At 40.5% G+C, this 21,023-nt stretch overlaps 1 long non-coding RNA gene across 1 annotated transcript in view; it reads right to left on the bottom strand.

Moving 5' to 3' along the window:
* The window catches only part of LOC130542793 (uncharacterized), a 45,671-nt gene that overhangs the window by 15,482 nt on the left and 9,166 nt on the right, over nucleotides 1-21,023 (bottom strand). Inside the window, exon 2 of the long non-coding RNA XR_008957610.1 lies at nucleotides 922-1,017. This is a non-coding gene — a long non-coding RNA (uncharacterized LOC130542793). The remainder of the gene's footprint in view (nucleotides 1-921; nucleotides 1,018-21,023) is intronic.

A 21,023-nucleotide genomic window follows, 5' to 3' on the forward strand; every position in this document is an offset into this window, starting at 1 on the left:
ATAAAATCTTTAAAAAAAAAGATTATGCTTCTGGGGAGGTTAAACCTGCAGTGAGATTATGTATTAAGCCCTGGTTTGGGGACTCAGCCTAAGTGACACCATTTGGGGCCATGTGTGGTGTTGCTGTTGTTGTTGTTTTCAAGATTTATTTATTTATTTGAAAGGGAGAGAGCAGGGGAAGGGGCAGGGGGAGAGGGGGAGAGAAAATCCTCAAGCAGACCCCCTGCTGGGTGTGTGGCCTAATGAGAGGCTCCATCCCAAGACCTCAAGATCATGACCTGAGCCAAAACCAAGAGTCAGGTGTTCAACAGACTGTGCCACCTAGGTGCCCCTGGTGCTTTTTTTTTTTAACAATTGAATTGCGTTGTTTTCCTGTATTTTCTATTTCTCTTTTACGCATCCAATTATTTAAAACATACTAGACTTGTAAGTGTCTACAGTTCTTGAGGCACCTGGGTAGCTCAGTCGGTTAAGTGTCCCAACTCTTGATTTCGGCTCAGGTCACAATCTCAGGGTCAGGAGATTGAGCCCCACACTGGGTTCTGCACTGTTCATGGAGCCTGCTTAAGATTATCTCTCTTCCTCTCCCTCTGGCCCTCTCCCCCTACCTTCCTGCCCACTCTCACGTGTGTGTTCTCTCTCTCAAAAAATAAAAAATAAAAATAAGTGTCAACAGTTCTTGGGGCTCTAATTTTAATTTTACTTTCTATTGTTTCTGCTAACAGTTGCAGTGAATTGTTTTTGTAATTTAGAATTGTAAACTCATCTTGAGGAGGGCCTGTGTGGTCTGGATTTAAAGTATGTCCCTTCAGAGATTTGCCTTTACTTCTGCTAGGCAATCTAGATGACCATGTTCATGTCTGGAAAATGAGAGAAGGGCAGAGTCCTAGCCAAACTGCAGGAATAACAGATTACCTTTACCTTTTCATTACAGACAGTTTGGCTTCATCCAAAAGGAGATATTCTTTCAGGCCTGGACCAGTTGTTTTTCCACAGAAATTAAGCCAGCCATGTGCCCTACAAGAGGACAGAAGAAAGGGCCTGTCAGAACTGGACAGATGACTGTCCAGCTTTCTTCACTGTGACAAAAGTGCCAATGAAAGAGGCAGGTCCCCTGAGCCAGGAGATAATCTGCTTTCTCTCAATCACTAGGTCTCACTGCTTAAGGAAATCTGATAGTACCATTGTTCTATCCTTCAGCTTCAAGAAAAGAGAGACAGGAACTCTCACAGGGATGTTAAAGACTATGGCCAATCAGTGGCCTCTGTCATCAGGCAGGGTCCTTTATTCCATCCTTTTACCCTGCGGGTAATCTTGTCATGTAAGCTTGGAAGCCATGGAAGAGAAAACCATTTAAACACAGAAATAAACCCTGAAGTTTGAGGTGACGAAGAAAAACAGCAGAAAGGGCTTTCGGGCCATAAAATGTACTCTGCCCACAATCAATGACCTTCCACAAGAAGTGTTTGAACATTCCTTATATGATGGCTAATTGAATTTAAATTTCAAAATAAGGAAAAAAAAAAAAAGAAGTGTTTGAACATGCCTAAAGGCCCTGACAGTATCTACACCCCACAAGAAGGAAATATACCACAAACACCTGTTCCCTAGAAAAAAACCTTTGGTCTGTTGAGGTTCAGGCCCTTAATGGCCTCTACAAAGAAAAGTATTAATGTCTGGAAACTCCTTTCTCACTGTGTTCTAGTTTCAAGAAAACTTGTTGGTGAGACTTTCCCATCCTGATAGAAAACAAGGAGGCTATTGCTGAACTGGGAACTAAGACTCATTTGTGGAGAATACTACCTTCCTTGGCCCATACCAACAGATGTGAAGATATCAGGCCATGTGCAGCCCAGGAAACCAAACCAGGACATCGCTATCATGGACATTTGGAGTTTCATGATTCTAGACATCGGCATCTGCCAGGCATTTATTTCATTAGACCACTATAGTTAAAAAAAAAAAGCGCTAATACAAGGAGACTAAGACAAAGGCACAAACATGTGCAAACACACCCAACACAAACCAAAGTAATTGACTTGTGGTATAATAGCTTAAGGAACCTATTATATTATATGCTCTTAGGAAATCAAGCAGTAGAGTGGAGCAATGAGTTGGAAAGGAAGCAGACATCGATAAAGGGGTATTTTAACACCAGGATGATCTGCTAAGAATCACATGTTTAGCAAACTATGAATTTGGGAACTAAACAGTTCAGAAAGGAAGTGATCAAAGCTGAGCACACAATTTATAACAAAGCCAAGTTCAAACAATTAACTGGTCAAAAATGACGTCAAAGATGACAGAGCTCAACAAGAAAAAAAAGCTACCACAGACAAGGCATAATTCTAGATTTCACATATAATTCAGTTGTCTCTATTTAAATTTGGTCCCTGAGGTCAAAGAGAGAGGAGCATGTCCTGGAAAGTTATAGATCCCTCTGGGAGCATAAGCAAGAACACGAGTGAGCACAGAACAGAAAAGCTATATATTCAGACTCAGGAAACATACAACATTTACTTTTTGAAGGACATATCTCTTCAGTAGTAAAACGATACATCTACATATCATAATCTTTAAGGCCACCTCTAGTTCCAAACAATTCCTATGATATTTATCACATCTTCGCTCAAAGAAGAAATATAATATAGGTACATATTGTTGTAACTTTACAGTAAAGTAGTTTTTCCATTTACTAGCTGTGATGCTTTGAGCAAGTTAATTTGCCTTTCGAAGTTCTGTTTTTCATTCTGCAATATGGTTAGCATAGGATGAAGATTAAATAATAGACATAATGTGACTGGCACATACTCATCATTCTATTAAAGATAACTACAGCCATTACTGTTTTGGAAACATAAAATGTAAAAAGTAAAAAGTGTCTGCTTTTTTTTATGTTGTCCAAATTCTGCCCTTGGTCTACTTCTCCTTCTCCATCCTTTTAATATAGTAGTAACTAACATTTATTGGTGGTTACCAGTGTTCTACATATCCTGCTTGTATAAACTTATTTACTCCTTGCAACAATTCCATGAGGGTAGGACCTCTTAATTTCACCATTTAATAAATGTGGAAACTGAGCACAGAGAGGTTAAGTAACCTGCCCAAGGTCACATAGCCAGTAAAGTGTCAAAGCGAAGCAATATGGCTTTAAAGTTCATGTTCTTTACTATGCCATAGCTACCTCAACTAGCACACCTATGCAGATAATTCCCAAATCTAGTATTCTGGTGCTGTGGACCAATATTTCAAAACAAGGCTAAAGCCAGGAGGGTGCTAGAACCACCCAATGGAATTTCTGTCCCTATGAGTTTAGTCCCAATGGTAAAAGTTGCAATGACAAAAAGTGCTATATTTGTAAAACTAGTTGGTAGTGACACAGCAAGGCTCCTGCTAAGCAGTACTCTAAGATGAATTACGCCAACCACCAATGACACACATCCTTCCTATGGTAGAAGACTTTTCTATAACCACTTAGCCTTGTTCCCATCCTCTGGGGGAGAGCTAACATTTACTGAGTGGTTACCACTTTTGAAATCGAGTCTACAAAAAGACAATTACCTCACCAAGGTAACACAGAGTTGAGAATATAAGACATAAGACATAGGTCTTTAAAGTCTAAGTACTGAGCACCTTGTACCTGGTATCCGAATATATTATAAATATTATTATCTTATTCAATCCCCATAGCATACCATTCAACCTGTTCACCCAAAAAGCCATGCAATCACCTTCAACTTCTCTTTTCCTTTCATGATACACATGCAATCCCTTACCTGTCTCTACTATGTGTACCAAATGCAATAATTTCTTACTACTTTCACCACTACCACTCTTATCCAAGCTATTATAACCTTTCTCCTGAATGAATGCAATAGTGCCTTAGCAGTGCTTTCTTCTACCCTGCCCCCTCTATAGTCTATTCTGCACAAAAGAACCAGAAGTGATCCTTCATTGTCTCACTCAGAGGAAAATCCTCAAGTCCTTGCCCTAGATTGCAAGGTCCTTCATACTCTGGCATCTGGCTACTTCATCTACTAAACCTCCCCACCCTTGCTTGTCCACTCCAATGACAGTGACCATTCTTCTACTGTTCTTCAAAAACACCAACTATTCTTCATCCCTAGGTAGTTTATATTTATTATTCCTTCTGCTTGAAATGCTTTTCTTTATTGCATTCAGGACTCTACTCAATAGTCACTTACCAAAAAAGGACATCCCTCCTCTTTCTGCATAAAATACCAGACTCCAGCATTTTCTATCCCATTAGGCTGCTTTATTTCTCTTCACAGAAGCTACTCAGAAATAACTTCTCTTCTTGTCTTCTGTAAAAATCTAAGTGAGACCATGCTCAGAGCTTACAGAAGAGTAAGTTCTGAAGACAGAAAAAAAAGGTCGGTAAAGGGAGGAAAAAGACAAAAGTCTAGTTAAGAGAACTGAGTACTACACTCATAAACAGCACCTCTAAGAAAAAATTAGAGCTCAGAATTGATGGTTCTGTGGTAGCAAAGAGTATCAGGATTCCCACCCTCCACAGATTCCTGAACCCCAATGTGGCACAGAAGCAGAAAACTGTGATCTTTTAACAAAACACTGTATACATGAACAAACATCACATACTATCAGCAACGATCATGACAAAGTCAAAGATAGAGGTCTTCCTTCTATTTTCTGGGGTCCTGGTTATACTTTACCACACAGACTGTGGTAGGAACTTTGCAGAGGACAGAGTCCCCATGATGACCAAGAGTAAATTTCTCATCAGCACAGCAGCAGGAAAGAGGCTCTACATCTGATTTTATTTGAATTAATAAAAATTTTCAAAATATACTTCTTGCTCAGCAGGATTTTGTCAAGGGCTCTCTGTGCCTCCTAGATCTGGATTTCTGTTTCCTTCCTGAGACTTGGGAAGATTTCAGCTTTTATTTCTCCAAATTAATTTTCTGCCCCCTTTTCTCTCTCTTCTCCTTCTGGGATCTCTTTAATGCTAATGTTTTTATGATTGATAGTGTCACTGAATTTGCTTAATCTATTTTCCTTTTTTATTATTATTTTTCTCTCTTCTGTTCAGCTTGATTGCTTTCCATTACTCTGTTCTCCAGGATGCTGATCCATTCCCTGCTTCCTGTAGTCTACTATTTATTCCACCTAGTATATTTTTCATTTTAATTACTGAATTCATCTCTGAATGGTTTTTTTATGCTTTCTATCTCTTTGTTAAGGGTCTCACTGAGGTCCTCCACTCTTTTCTCAAGTCCAGTGAGAATCTTTATGACTGCTACATTAAATCCCCTATCAGGCATATTACTTCCCTCTGTTTCATTTAGATCTTTTGCTGTGATTTTGTCCTGTTCTTTCATTTCGGACACATTCTTCTGTTTCCATATTTTGTCTAAGTCTCTTTGTCTGTTTCTATGTGTTAGGAAAGTTAGCTGCCTGATCTTGAAAGTAGTGAGCTTATGAAAAAGAAACCCTGTAGTGTCCTGCAGGGCAATCAATGTCCCCTATTCACCAGAACCTGGCATTTTATGGGTGTCTCCTATGTGTGTGTTGCCTGAGCCCTTCTGTTGTGGCTGAGCCATATTTGCCTTCAGTCCAGTTGTCTGGACAACAGGCTCTCTTTGCCTGTTGTGAGCAGGGTTTGGTCCCTGTGTTAGTGGGCCAGTCTGAGGCCACCTTGGGTTTGAGCTGGGTCAGACTAAGCATTTGTCAGATCTGCAGTAAAAGTAAACTGCATGGCGCTCTCACTGTATTGTCTCCTAAGAAGCTTTCATTGATGGGTAGGGCCCCCATCCCACTGCTGGGGTTGCAGTTGAACTGGTGTGTGGTTTTCTTCCACTCTCCCTTGAGCAAGAGCCAATTTGGGGTGGTGGTGACCTATGCTGGGCCTGCTTGCATACTGCCATGCTTGTGTCTGCTACGGACAGACTTTTGTGAGTGTGTACAGTGCAGAAGAGTGTGCTAACAGGGCCTGCTGTTACCAAGGGATGTGGAGAGTGTTTGTGCTAAGTTGGTTCCTGCCCATATATAGGCTGGGGGGCAGGCAGAGGAAATGGCACCCACTAGCTCTTGTGTTCCTGGAGAAGTCTCCTAAAGATCCCTGCCCCTCCAGCACATTCTCTGAGATTAGCAAACAGATCTCTTTCCCATATACCCCAGGCATTTTCAAATTGCTACTTCAGCAGGGCTATTTGTTATGCTGCTTTTTAAAGAAGGGGGCTCAGTTTCCTCTCACCCTCTAGCTCTCCCAGAGCTGAGCCCACTGATTTTTAAAGTTCCAAGTGTTAATCCCCACTGATTGTAAGAACTTAGAAGTTAAGCCCCTGTGGTTTCCAAAGCCAAATCTTATATGGATTTGTCTTCCCACTGAGGGTCCCTCATGTCTTGGGTTCCGGGGGGGGGGGGGGTCTGCTCCTCTCCACACCTGCAGCATCCCTCTCTCCCTGGGGACAGTCCTGCAGATCAGTTTGGCTCAGGACTGCGTCTCCACCTTTTCTATTCTCTTTGATGTGGCCTCTTCTCTACATTTAGTTGTGGAGAGTCTGTCCTGCCAGTATGGGTCATTTTCTGGGCTATTTACACTGATGTAGGTATTATCTAGTTGTATCTGTGGGATGAGATGAGCTTAGGATCTTCCCACTCAGCCATCTTCCCCAGAAGTCCCAAAGCACATTGTGAATGAAATACAAATTTCTGATTATAGTCTTCAAGACTCTACATGGCCTTGTCCTTTTTTAGCAACCTAACCTCATCTGCGCCCTGTTCCCCTTTCTCCCTGTGTACCATACTTCTCTTTTAGTTCTTCAAAAATGTCAGGTCTTTTATAGCTCAGCTTGTTTCCTTTACCTCCAATGCTATTTCCCTTCCTCTACTCCCACTCTGATTCCTTTTAGTTCTTAGGTCTCAGCTTATATGTCACTTTCACAAAGAGGCCTTCCTTGAACATCCTATCTGAAACTCTCCTGTCCCAAGATTCTCCATCACTCTACCTCTTTGATCTCTCTTAGCAAAAGGCAGAGTTTTTCCATTTGAATAAATAAAACAAGATCCAAATACGTACTGCATACAAAAAACACCCTTAAAATTCAAATTATCTAAGACAATTTTGAAAGTATAAGAAAAGTAAAAGATATACCATTCAAACAGCAATCACAAGAGAGCTGGAATGGCTATATTAATACCTGACAAGATAGATTTTAAAACAGGAAATAGTACTAGAGACAAAAAGGAATATTTCGGAGCACGTGGGTGGCTGAGTCAGTTAAGCACTTGCCTTTGGCTCATGATCTCAGGGTCCTGGGATCAAGCCCCATGTCTGGCTCCCTGCAGGGAGTCTGCTTCTCCCTCTCCTTCTGCCCCTCTTCCCACCACCCCCACTTGTGTTCTCTCTCTCTCTCTCAAATAAGTAAATCAAATCTTAAAAAAAGGAATATTTCATAATATAAAAAGGGTCAATATATCAGGGGCGCCTGGGTAGCGCAGTCGTTAAAGCGTCTGCCTTCGGCTCAGGGCGTGATCCCGGCGTGCCGGGATCGAGTCCCACATCGGGCTCCTCCGCTGTGAGCCTGCTTCTTCCTCTCCCACTCCCCCTGCTGTGTTCCCTCTCTCGCTGGCTGTCTCTCTGTTAAATAAATAAATAAAATCTTTAAAAAAAAAAAAAAAAGGGTCAATATATCAGAAAGATATCACAGTTATAAATATACATAAAGATAGTCCCCCAATACATAAAGAAACAATTGACACAGATATTTCAACAGCTGGATATCTGAATACCTCATTCTTAATAACTGATCTAACAGTACACAGAAAATCAGCAAGAATATAAGATTTGAACAATGTTACTGAAGATTAGCAGAATACGTCCCCCTAAAATATGCCATTTTGGCATAAGAACTATTGTGAGCTAAAGACACTTGAAAAAACAGCAGATGCAAGAAAGGTCCTCTGACCTTTGCCTTTCTTCCTGAAAGCAATCAATAAAACTCCTATGGGAAAGATGCCCTTCCTATAGCAGGAAGAAAAAAAAATTATTATCAAAGACAATGAGTAGAGGCCTACACAAGTCTATACAAACAGACCTTGTTAAAGTAACTCTTAACCTTCTGTTAGTCTCCCACTTATTTTAGTTCCTTTTCCACAACTGCTAATCTTTGTTCAACCTGGTATAAAAGCACTTGATGCCATCCACTTTCTGGGTCTTTATTCCCCCATGGGGGCTCCCAAGTACATGTTAAACTCTATACTTTTCTCCTGTTAATCTGTTTTATATTAACATAATTCTCAGGCCCAGCCAGAGACCATAAGAGGGTAGAAGTGCCATTTTGCTTCCCCTACAATATCAATCAATTTGATCTCACATCTATAAAATATTCCACCAAACAGCACTAGGATACACATTCCTTTCAAGCTCACACAAAGCATTCTCCAGGACAGTTCATAAGCCGAATCATAAAATACGTCTAAAAAAATTTGAAAAACATTGGTTTTCAATCACATGAAATTATTATTATTTTTTTAAAGATTTTATTTGACAGAGAGAGTACAAGCAGAGGGAGAAAGAGAAGCAGGCTCCCTGTGGAGCAGGGAGCCCAATGTGGGGCTAAATTCCAGGACTCTGGGATCATGACCTGAGCAGAAGGCAGATGCTTAACCGACTGAACCATGTAGGTGCCCCAAAATTATTATTTTCTAAAAGATTTTATTTATTTATTAGAGAGAGTGAGAGAACGAGATTGAGAGAGAGAGAGAAAGAGAGCAAGCATGAGGCAGGGAGGGGCAGAGGAAGAGGGAAAAGCAAACTCCCTGCTGAGCAGGGAACCCAATGTGGGGCTCAATCTCAGGATTGGAGCCAGGTGCTCCAATCACATGAAATTAAATTAAAAACTAAAAACAACAACAACAACAACAACAAAAACCAGAAAACTCCTGGACATCCTCAAATATTTGGAAATTGAAAAACAGACTTCTAAAAAACCCACTGGTCACAGAAGAATTTGCAATGGAAACTAGAAAATATTTTGAACTTTGTGAAAACAAAAATAAAATACATCAAAATTTGTAAGATGTAGCTTAAAACAATAGTTAAAAGGAAATTTATAGCTTTAAATGCTTCTATCAGAAAAGTCTCAAATCAATAACCTAAGCTTCCACCATAACAAACTAGAAAAAGGGCCAATTAAACTAATCAAAGCAAGCAGACAAAATGAAATAAGTATTAGAGAGGAAAGCAATGAAAGAGAAAACAGAAAATAAAGGAACCCAAAATTTAAAGATAGATTAGATGGACACATAGACACATACACACAAACATACAGGAATGAAATAAAGAACAGCTTTACTGACCACGCAAGAATGTAAGGGATTATAAGGAAATATTATAAACATCTTCATGCCAACAGAGCAGACAACTTTGATAAATGGGAAAACCCTAAAACTCTAGAATCCTAGAAAGTATAATTACCAAGCCAAACTCAAGAAGGTATTAAAAAAATCTGAGAAAAATCTGAAAACATGGCGGAGTAGGAGGATCTTAGGCTGATCTTCTCCCACGGATACACCTAGATAAGAGCCACATCACTGTAACTAACCCAGATAACAAACCTACAACTGGCAGAACAGACTCTCCACATTGAATCGTAGACGGGGGGGGGGGGGGGGGGGGGGGGGGGGGGGGGGTGGACGGTAGGAAGGGTGGAGTCCCAAGAGAGAACCAAAGTATCATGTGAGACTAACCACAAACTCAAGGGACACCACAACCATGCAGAATGGAAAGGAACAAACCCCACATCAGAAATCCCAGGAATAGGAGACCTATACTAGAGACAGGGAAGCCAAGTCCCCATAACGCTTGCCTTTGAAAACCAGAGGGGCTTATCTTCTTGAGCTTTTACTGTCAGTAGGGCTTAACACCAGAAGCTTTAAAAATCAGTAGGCTCAGCTCTGGGAGAGTCAAAAGAACAAAAGGAAACAGTCTCCACCCTTTAAAGAAACAGCATAACAAACACCCCACTGAGACATAGCAAAGGACAGCAGTTTAAAAAGTGCCCGGGTTATATGGGAAGAAGATTGATTACTAATCTCAGAAGTCTGTGGTGGAGAAGTAGCGATCTTTAGGAGACTTCTCCAGGAACAAACGAGCTGTTGAGCATCATTTCTCTCCCCAAACCTCACCCTCCAGTCTAGATACTCAGACACCTGTGGGAACCAGTGTAAACACTCTCCACCCACCTCTTAACACCCTGTGCCCTCCTCCCACTTCTCGGGTAGACTAGTCCCATCCAGCAAGAGCCCCTACAAAGCATCTCATTCTGTAAGCAGACCTGGCAGTAGCCAGCAGCACTTCAAAGTGACTCTTCCCCTAGAGAGAAAGAAAGAAAACACATACACCAGTTCAGGTACAGCCCCAACAGTGAGCTGGAGGCAAACAACTGATCTGACTGCCAGCCCAACACCAACAAAAATCTCACAGGAGGCAGCACAAAAAGAATTCCCTTTAGTTCAGGGTCATTGAAATCCCAACAGACAGACGGGGGCAGACATCTGGTCTGACTGCAGGCCCCACCCACCAACAAAATCCTATCAGGGGGCAAAGCAGAGAAACTTCCCTGCAATTCCAGGTGACTACAGGCCAAGGGCAAACATCTGCTCTAACCCAACCACAAAGCCCGAGACGGCCCCAGAATTGTCCTTTAACCACACAGAGACCAAACCCTGCCTACAACAGGTTAAGAGGGCAATTGCGTCAAGCAGACTGAAGGCAAACACAGCTCACCGGTAACAGCAGGATGCAAACAAAACACACAGGGGACACCTGTGAAGCATCAGGTCTGGTGAACAGGGGACACTGCAAAGCAGAGCACTACAGTACCTCTTTATAAGGCCCCTACTATCAAGACGAGGAGACGCAGCTGAACCTCCTAATACATGGAAACAGACTCTCAGTGAGGAGACAGAGGAATATGTCCCAAATAGAAGAGCAGAACAAAGCATAGCAAAACAACTAAATGAGATAAGCAATAGGCACGATACAGAATTCAAAGTAACGATCATAAAGATACTTACTGGACTTGAGGAAAAAGTGGAGGAACTTAGTGACCCCTCTGACAAAAAGACACAAAATTAAAAAGAACTAATCAGAGATAAGAACTCAATAATTGAAATTTAAAATGCACTCAAAGGCGGGGGGGGCGCATGGGTGGCTCAGTCAGTTAAGCGTCTGCATTCAGCTCAGGTCATGATTCCAGGGTCCTGGGATTGAGCCCCACATCAGGTTCCCTGCTCAGTAGGGAGCGTGCTTTTCCCTCTCCCTCTGCCTGCCACTCCCCCTACTTGTGCTTGCACGCACTCTCTCTCTGTCAAATAAATAAAAATCTTTTAAAAATAAGATAGAATAAAATAAAATACACTCAAGGGACTAAATAATAGACTAGAGGAAGGACAAGATGAATCAGAGAGCTGGAAGACAGAGTAATAGAAAGCAAACAAAATGAACAGCAAAGAGAAAAAAGAATAAAAACATGACTAAGTTAAGGAAACTCAAGATATCATGATATGTAATAACATCAGCATTATAGGAATCCCAAAAAGAAAAGAGAGAGAGAAAAGAGAGCAGAAAATTTATTCAAAGAAAAAATATTGGAAAACTTGTCAAATCTGGGGAAAGAAACAGAAATTAAGATATAGGAGGCACAGAGAGCCCCCAAGAAGGTCCACCACAAGACACACGGTAATTAAAATGACAAAAAGTAGGGGAGCCTGGCTGGCTCAGGTGGAGGAGCACGTGACTCTTGATCTCCAGGGTCCTGAGTTTGGGTGTAGAGGTTACTTAAACAAATAAACAAACAAAAGTAGTGATAAAATGAGAATTTTAAAAGCAGCGAGAGAAAAGAAGATAATTACATAGAAGGAGAAACCCTATAGGGCTATCAACTGATTTTTCAGCAGAAACTTTGCAGGCCAGAAGAAAGTGGCATGATATATTCAAAGTGCTGAAAGGAAAAAACCTGCATCCAAGAATACTCTAACCAGCAAGGCTATCATTTAGAATAGAAGGAGAGATAGTTTCCCAGGAAAACAAAAGTTGATGGAATTCATTCACTAAACCCCCCGGCTTATAAGAAATTTTTAAAGGGAATTCTTTGAGTGAAAAGAAAAGGCCATAATCAGGAGTAAGAAAATCAAGAAAGGAAAAAATTTCATAGGTACACACAAACATAACAAAAGTAGTAGATTAATCACTTATAAAACCAGTCCAGAGGCTATAGCACAAAAACAGTAAAGGTCTCCAGCATCTCTACAGAGCAGACTGTCAGGTAGAGACTTCCTAGCCGTGAAATGTATATCTAAGGTTCAATGCTAATTTTGCACCAGTGTCAGTGGTCAGGAGCACTTGGTAAGGTCCTTTCTGATGTGGGACTGTCGAGCCCAATGGTCAAGAGAGAATGAGATGTTTTACATTGCAAAAAGATATTTTTATTATAGCACAGGTAAAGGACCCGTGGGCAGAAAGAGCTGCTTTATAAGAGTGAGGAGCATGAGGAGTAACTGATTACATAGGGTTTTCTATCCTATGGAGGGGAAAAGTGTGTTAGGGCTCAGGAAATTGAGTCTATAGGTTTCTGGAAGTTTGACTATTCTCAAGATTGGACTTTTCTTGTAAATCATTAAGACGTGACAAACTGATAGAGTTTCATGTCCTTTATGACTGTGATCTTTATCAGCTGACCATTGGCTTTTTCCTTCCTTTGTTCGTGGGCAGTCGTAAGTGCCTGAGAAATGTTACATGTATCCCACTCCTACCTTGGCAGGGGCCATGCAGAGTGTCAGTTTCCCTTTTGCCCTCAGCTTGCCTTTTGTTATCTCATCATTTTCCCCCCGGAACAATTCCGAACCTTACATCTTTAAGGTTGTTGAAAGTGGAAGGTCTCATCTTCTGCAGCTTCTTCCTGCTGAATAGGGGAATGTCCCTACCTATGAGTCAACACTGGTCAGCTGAGAATGTATAGGGGAGTTATGAAAGACATAGGCAGAAGAGTCCAATCTGGACAGCAAAGAAGTATCTCTGTGGGTGCTAAGGACTACATGTCAACATGAAGTTATTGTAGTGATGGAGCCTCAACACCAAGTAGAGAAACACTGAAAAAGGCAACATATTAGAATTAAAATGGCTGTAAGAATGAGAAGTCCAGGGGCACCTAGGTGGCTCAGTCAGTTGTGTGACTGGCTCTTGATTTCAGCTCAGGTCATGATCTCAGGTTCCTGGGATCGAGCCCCACTATACTCAGTGAGGTGTCTGCTCGGGGATTCTCCTCTCTTCCTCTCCCTCTGCCACTCCTATGGCTCGCATGCTCTCTTTCTCTCAAATAAGTAAATCTTTAAAAAGAAACAAAAAAGAATGAGAAGTCCAACAAAGAGACCCTTAATAGTTGACCATAGTCCTCCTCAAACCAGGAACTTAACCAGTCACTGAATGAGAAGGAAATATTCAGCAGAGCCTCAATTTGAGTATGCATGTCAGTTAGTAACCCTATCACATTTTTGTGGTAATCTGGGGTATATACATAACATTCTGTTTTAATGAAGCATTAGGTTCCTCCTTGAGCTGCAGTCAGAATATCAAGACCCATTCAGTTGTGGAGGGCCACCTTCTGAATTTGTGGGTGCCTATGAGTTGGGTCTGATCAAATGTGGGCACTGTATGCTTGGCTAAAGCCTCTATTTGTCGTCTTATATCACTAGAGGTGACTCCTGGGGCAAATACGGCTAAGGGATAAAACTATCAAGAAACCCTCTTAGTTTGTTGTCTAACTTTAACAATATTTCAATTATGAGGAATCATTGGCAAATGGGAGAAGACTTGTCTGGGAATATGGGCATCCCCAAGTGCATCATCCAATCCAATCATAAGCAAATTCAGACCATCCATTATCTCCACAAGTCCATAATTAACCCCATAAAATGGGATATGTTCCAGCTTTTAGAGGGCAATTTCATCATCCCAGCCACAAAGAATTGATCAAGGTGATAGCTGAGTTATACAATTGTTGGGGAATCCATCCCACCTTCCAGCTTGTTCAAATAATCCTATGCCCATGGGATCCTGTTAGTATCTCCACAGAATAACAGGCAAGATTGTCTATACATGAGCTATCGTGGCCACTTCTCTGAATTTTACCTCAAGTTTTCTAGCTTGGGCAAACAACAAACATTTAAAGGCAATCAGAACTAGAATTTAACATCCACAAAGATGTGTTATTGAAACAACTTTTCTCTCTAAAATTATCATTATTTCCAGAGATAGACAAATTCATTCAAAAAACAAGTTCAATTTTAACAAACTTGGCCTAATTATTTACACAAGCTCAGCAAGAACAGTGATTGATCATATAGACCTTTTAAAATTTGCTTTGCCTGAACTTTTTATAAGGAATCTTGACTGAACTTTTAATAGCCTCTATAGGCCAGAAGCCAAGCCAAATACTTGCCATGAGACATGCCTGCAATACGTGTAGATTTGGGTGAATTCCTCTTCTCAAGGTCCCCAAAATATCCTGAGCTTCCTGCACCTGTCAGGAAATGACATTCTTTACTCACCTGATAAGGCTGCTGGGAACTCTGTAAGTAAGTATCAGGCCAACATTTCTAAGGGGATTTATTGGCTTCATGTTTCATAAAGTCAACCTTAGTTCCCTAAAGTGGTATGGTCATATCTGAGTCTATGCATGTCTCTTTCAAATATGACATTCCAGTCAAAGCCTTAGTAAAATAACCAATATTTCTAATGGTGTGCTGTTACAAGAACAGATTCTCCTTGAACTTATGTAAACAACTATAACTGCCATGAAAGAAAGAATATTCACTGAGTTTCTGAATTTCAGAGGGTTTACACAGAAAAGTCAAATGCTTCAATTTGTTCACAAAGTAATATTTTATACTTTTGTATATCATAAATACCTTAAGAGAAAGTTTCCTTAATCTGGAAGAGCAAACATTAGCGAACCAGCAATGTTTCAAACAAGAGTCACAGAACTATAATCATCTTCTTCAGCTCATTTAATTCCATGTTACTAATTCTTGTTTGAATGCAGCTATTTAGTTCTAGAAATTTTTTTTTTTTTTTAAAGATTTTATTTATTCGACAGAGATAGAGACAGCCAGTGAGAGAGGGAACACAAGCAGGGGGAGTGGGAGAGGAAGAAGCAGGCTCATAGCGGAGGAGCCTGATGTGGGGCTCGATCCCATAACGCCGGGAACACGCCCTGAGCCGAAGGCAGACGCTTAACCGCTGTGCCACCCAGGCGCCCCAGTTCTAGAAATTTTTACCTATTTGTTTTATGATTTTAAAGATACCAAAAACCCGCAATTGTGAAAAAAAGTCCTTTTTATGACTCTCCTTGAAGATGAAACTCATTTTGTAAATGACAAAAAACTATAATGCAGTTGACAAGGAAATTCAGTTATTTCTGTGACACGTTAACACTTTAATAATCAGAATATCAAGTGATGGCCTTACACCAAAACATATTAAAACTTTAGGAATTGCATATAAACTCTAGAATAGTTATAGAATTTGCCCAAACATAACATTTAACCGTGCTTCCAGAGTAACTTAGACCTAATTGTCAAAAAAGACTTCATTTACAATTCAAATCTTAGGGAAGTTTGTTAAAAGCCCTCAGAAAGTTGTAAAGTACATGCCTAAATAGGATTATAGATCATTATAAAACTTAAATCTTATTTATTTAACCAAGGTGAAAATAACAGATTCCAAAGGCAAACATGTAGGGTTATATGGTTGTTAGCAAAACTTAGCTCCTTTAACATTGAGAAGTTTCACCTTTCTTAAATAACCAAATACCTGATAAAGACAAAACATAGAAACTTAGGTTTTCCGGGCAAAGAAAAGAGAAAAAAACTGTTTACATTTTTATCAAGTGCAAACCAACAATCCAAGAAAATTTTGGCTTTTTAACAGAGAATAAAGCAGAATTTCAATCTTATACTAGTATGCTTTTAAAAACCATCTGATGTGGAGAACAAAGGCAAAAGGAAATGTAGATAAAATTAAATTTCCTTATAACCTGCAGCCATTGACAAATACTTGAGAAAGCGTATGACATTCCTCCAGGAACTGCCAACTGTCTTAAAGTTAAGGCCTTGCTAAAGGGAAAAACAGCCTTAGCTAGGCAACAACTAGGCCTCCAGGATCCTGTAAGTCTTCTTTAACATACGAAAATGACTTTGGAAACTTCCCTTGTCTTTACCTCCCCCAACCCGAAAGTGTATCATCAATTGGTCAGCTCATTCTGTCCACAGGTCCTCACCCTGGGCTTCAATAAAATCATCTTTTTGTACTGAAAACGTCTGAAGAATTCTTTCTTGGCCATTGGTTCAGGGACCCTACTTCATATCACATTCATTTCAGCTTTAATCTTGACCACATATAAAATTCCCTTCCAAAGATTTCCCTTCATAAACTTCCTACTTTTTCATTCAGAGTTGCTTCCCTTATTTCCATCAGTCTTAATTACATTTCACAGAATTTTAATTCTTAGAAACCCTAGTTTCCAGGGAAAATTGAGTAGTAACTAATTGTGAACTGTTATATCAGAATTCTTTAGGTCTGAAATTTATTCTTTTAAGATCTTATTTATTTGAGAGTAAGAGAAAGGGGGGGAGTGGGGAGAGTGGGGAGAGAGGCAGAGGGAGAGGGAGAAGCAGACACCCAGCTGAGTTCGATACCAGGCCAAAGTCAGACACTTAACTGAGCCGCCCAGGTGCCCCTAGATCTGAAATTTATAAATACATTTTATAATTTCTAAAAACATAGGTTTTTTCCACAGTACAATTTTCAACAAAGCATAAAGCATGTTTACCAAGAGACCCAAGTATCTTAGTTTCTCTGCAATAAGAAGCCAAAAGCACAAACGTAAGTTCAGAAATCAGTGCTTTACACCTATTTAGAAAAGGCCTAGATGTCCAACAAATTCAATCCTATATATCATCCAAGCAAAACTTCAAAAGTTTCAGGTTACCAAAGACAACAAAAGCTATCTTAACAACTACCCATGGAAACTCTGAGACACACAAAATTAACTATCATTTTAAGTCACCTTTTTGCTGACAAATTGCCACACAGATCATGAGCTTATTTGACCTTCCGCACACCTGGATAAAAGTTTTATATTTAATGCTGATAACTCCAAACACATGTATATCTTAATTAAACCAACAACCTTAAAATGGTTTCAATAATGTTCCACCTGGGTATACTTAAAAGTCAATCAATTTGCTCCTCATTGTCAATTTTTTACCTGGGACACTGGTGGGGAAATCTCAAGTGGGCAGTGTAAGTCCAAGAAGTGCTCTTCGCTCCTTAACACTGAGAGGAGGAGGAGGAACCAATGGTGGCAGAGGCACAGAGGAAGGTATAGGAACCAGTTATGCAGGCTGCACCCAAGGCGGTGCAGAAACAGGAGGAGGGGTAGAGGAAGGCAGAAGTGCTCTGCTGCCTGGAAGGCTGGAGGCAGCTAAAAGCCCAGAGGGCAGAGAAAGAGGTCTACGGGTCCTAAAGCTCATCAGCTTGAACAGGTGAAAAGACTGGTTTCCTTTCCACCAACAAATGGAAATAGGCAGTCCATATTAAGCTGGAGAAGACAGGAAACTTCACCGAAACAAAAGGAGTTTTGGCAGCTACTTGGAAATATTCCCTAAAGTCCCCATTCCAAGATGGGTTTACCAAAGACAGTTCGTTCCAATTATCATGGCCTAATGGACAGAGGTACACTATGTCCAGGCCTTCATGGCCCTAAATCAGGACCCCTCTGCAAGGGCCTCTTGCAGAATATGTTTGGCCACTAACCAGGCTAGAAAACCCCTTCCCAATATTTTGGATGATAACTGCCTAAATGGGCCTCCTCTGAATAAACCCAGGTTGCTGGAAGAAACATGGGCCATCCCTGACAAAGGGGACACTGACTTTCTCTCTCACTGTTTCTCCTAATAGACCGAGGCTACTCTAACCGTATGTGGGGGCTTCTCCCTCATTCATTTCCTGGGTTATATTAGCAGGGGATAGTAGAGGATCAGTAGAAGGTTGTATGCCAACATACAATGGTCTACTGGTGACTATCTCATATGGAAGGAGTTTATGTTTCCAAAAGAGTGTACTGTGAATAATCAGTAGAGAAAGAGGTCACACCTTAGCTCAATGTTTATAATTTGAGTCATGTCAAACACAGCATGTTGGATAAAGAAATGCAAAAATCAAAAAAAATGGAATTTTCCTGGGAGCTGGGGAGAACCAAGTGGCAATCTTGGATTTCCCATAGCCTTGACTGTTCACTGAATTTACAGCCCATCTCAATCTAATTCGGGAACAGACTGTTGGCCATGTCACAAGAACATCAGGATGGTAAAAGTCTGGCAACAAGACGTCATTCTTTGCAGGAACAGAATGAACTTCATCTACATGTGCCATAACCTTTACAGATTCTGTTGCTACTGCCTTTGCATGAAACTTACCAAGGACAGTTCCCTGATGTCCTGGTTCAGTCCTTTCAGTGTGAGCTTCAATTTTGATGACAGTAATTTCAGAAAGAAAAACAGCACTAAGAAGACTGTTTTACTTGAGTATTTTTTATTAGGGTCCCAGTGAATGTGAGGAAACCCCTTTCTTTCCATAACATTCCAAAATCATGGACAATCCTGAAAGCACATTGGCTATCACTATAAATATGAACAATTTGCCCTTCTGCTGTTATCTGGCATGTTTTGGTAAGGGTATGGAGCTCTGCTTGTTGGGATGGTTTAGCGTGTGGGAGATTTCTCTTTTCAAATACTTCATATTGGGTGGAAACAGCATGGCAGCCTGAAACTCCCTTTCTCATTTTTATGACAGACCCACCAAACACAAAATTAGATCAGGATTAAAGGGGTGTCTTATAAATCAGGACATGGTGTCAAGAAATGGTATGTTATTACCTGACAGTCATGGGGCTTGCCCTTGTCAGGCAGGAGTGGTAATGTAGCAGGACTGAGAATGTTACAATGTTTTACATGTAGATTAGGTGGTGAATGTAGAAAGATCTCATTAAAGGACTCTCGGTGATGGGTATTGAGGAGGGCGCGTGTTGGGATGAGCACTTGGTGTTACACGCAACTAATGAATCATTGACACTACATCAAAAACTAATGATTTACTATATGTTGGCTAACTGAACATTAAAAAAAAAGGTTAGTGGGCTGCACAGAAATGTTGAATTAATTCAGAGTTAACAGACTTTTGACAGCTGGTAGAGTTTGTAAATGTCATTTCCTAAGGCTAGATCTGCTGAGGCTTCTACCAATTTTGCAGCTGCCTTGAGGTACTTTGTTGTTTTTTTTTTTTAAAGATTTTATTTATTTATTTGACAGAGATAGAGACAGCCAGCGAGAGAGGGAACACAAGCAGGGGGAGCGGGAGAGGAAGAAGCAGGCTCATAGCTGAAGAGCCTGATGTGGGGCTCGATCCCACAACGCTGGGATCACGCCCTGAGCCGAAGGCAGGCGCTTAACCGCTGTGCCACCCAGGCGCCCCCCTTGAGGTACTTTGGATATACCCAAGCAATTAAATGAAGTTTTACGCTACAGTAGGCGGTAGGCCTATGTTTATTACCATGTTTTTGTGGGAGACCAGGTCTTGAGTCTCTTTCACATATAAATAAAGGTGAAAGGTTTTGAATAGTTCAATAGCCCTAGGGCAGGTGGCTCTTGCAGGGCTAGGTTTGGTTTTATAAAGGTCTATTCAAGTTTATTCTCACAGGAAAACAGCTCCAGGACTGAAATTTTAGTAAGCTCACAAAGCAGGGAAGCAAATAAAGAAAAATTAGAAACTCCTAGCCTGTAATAACCAGCTAGACCTAAAAATCCACAAAGCTGTGGATCTAGGAAACTCCTGGTTTAGCGTAATTCTTTTTGGAGAGAGCTAGATTCCTTCAGCATTTAGATTATGACCTAGGTAATGAACAGTGTCCAGAGAAAACTGTAATTTTTTTTAGGTAACTTATGTCTTTTTTCAGCTTTACAGCAACTAAATGGAATCTTTTATGGATGCCTCTTTGGTAAATGAGCACAGCAAGAAGTCATCCACATATTGTAAAAGGGTCAATTCCCAGTGAATTGGAAGGTACTTAAATTTTGATGGAGCACTTGGGAGAAATAAGAAGGGGCCTCTGTGAACCCTCAAGGCATCACTGTCTAAGTATACTGTCAATTGTTGCAAGTAAAAGCAAATAGATACTAACTGTTGGGATCTATAGCGATGTTGAAAAAGGTCTACAGGAGTAAACCATTTTGACTCTGGTGGAATTTGTGACAAAAGTGTTCATGTTTGGAACAAATGAGAAACAGAGAATAACTACCTTCTTTATAGCTCTTAAATCCTGGACAAATTACTATCCCCTCCCATCATGTTTCTGAAGCAGCAAGAAAGGAGTACTATAAGGGCTAGTACAGGGAATTAGATTAACCCCTGGATGATTAGTCTTATATTGGTAGTGTGATACTTTGTATGGCCTCAGGCTTTTAACACATATTGGGACAACTTAGAAAGAAGTTCAGTTGTATCTACTTGAACTTTTATATGCTCTGCACTTTTTATTCTCCCAATGTCAGTAATGAAGTAGCCCAAACAATTCCAGGCACCTCAATTAAATTAAGGATTTCTTTTGAAATTCATCTTCAGTATCAAGGACAGATGTAAAGAACATTATAGATCAGATTGAGATTCTGAGGGAACTCTAAGGTGAGGTCTCCACTGGAGGCAAACTGTATTAGCCCTTTGAATTTAGAAAGGAGATCTCTAGCTAACAGATTGACCAGGGCTGTATCATACAGCAAAAACAAATATTTTTCATTGAAAGGTCCCAGTCATTTGTACTGGTTGTGATATAAATTCTCTCTGAACTTCATTAGTACCCCCACTATGGAAACTTCTTTTTCATTCTGAGGGATTTGTTGTGTATGAGAGTGGGGTATAAAGCAGA

This window comes from Ursus arctos, unplaced genomic scaffold (assembly GCF_023065955.2).
Source record: "Ursus arctos isolate Adak ecotype North America unplaced genomic scaffold, UrsArc2.0 scaffold_5, whole genome shotgun sequence".
Lineage (NCBI taxonomy): Eukaryota > Metazoa > Chordata > Mammalia > Carnivora > Ursidae > Ursus > Ursus arctos.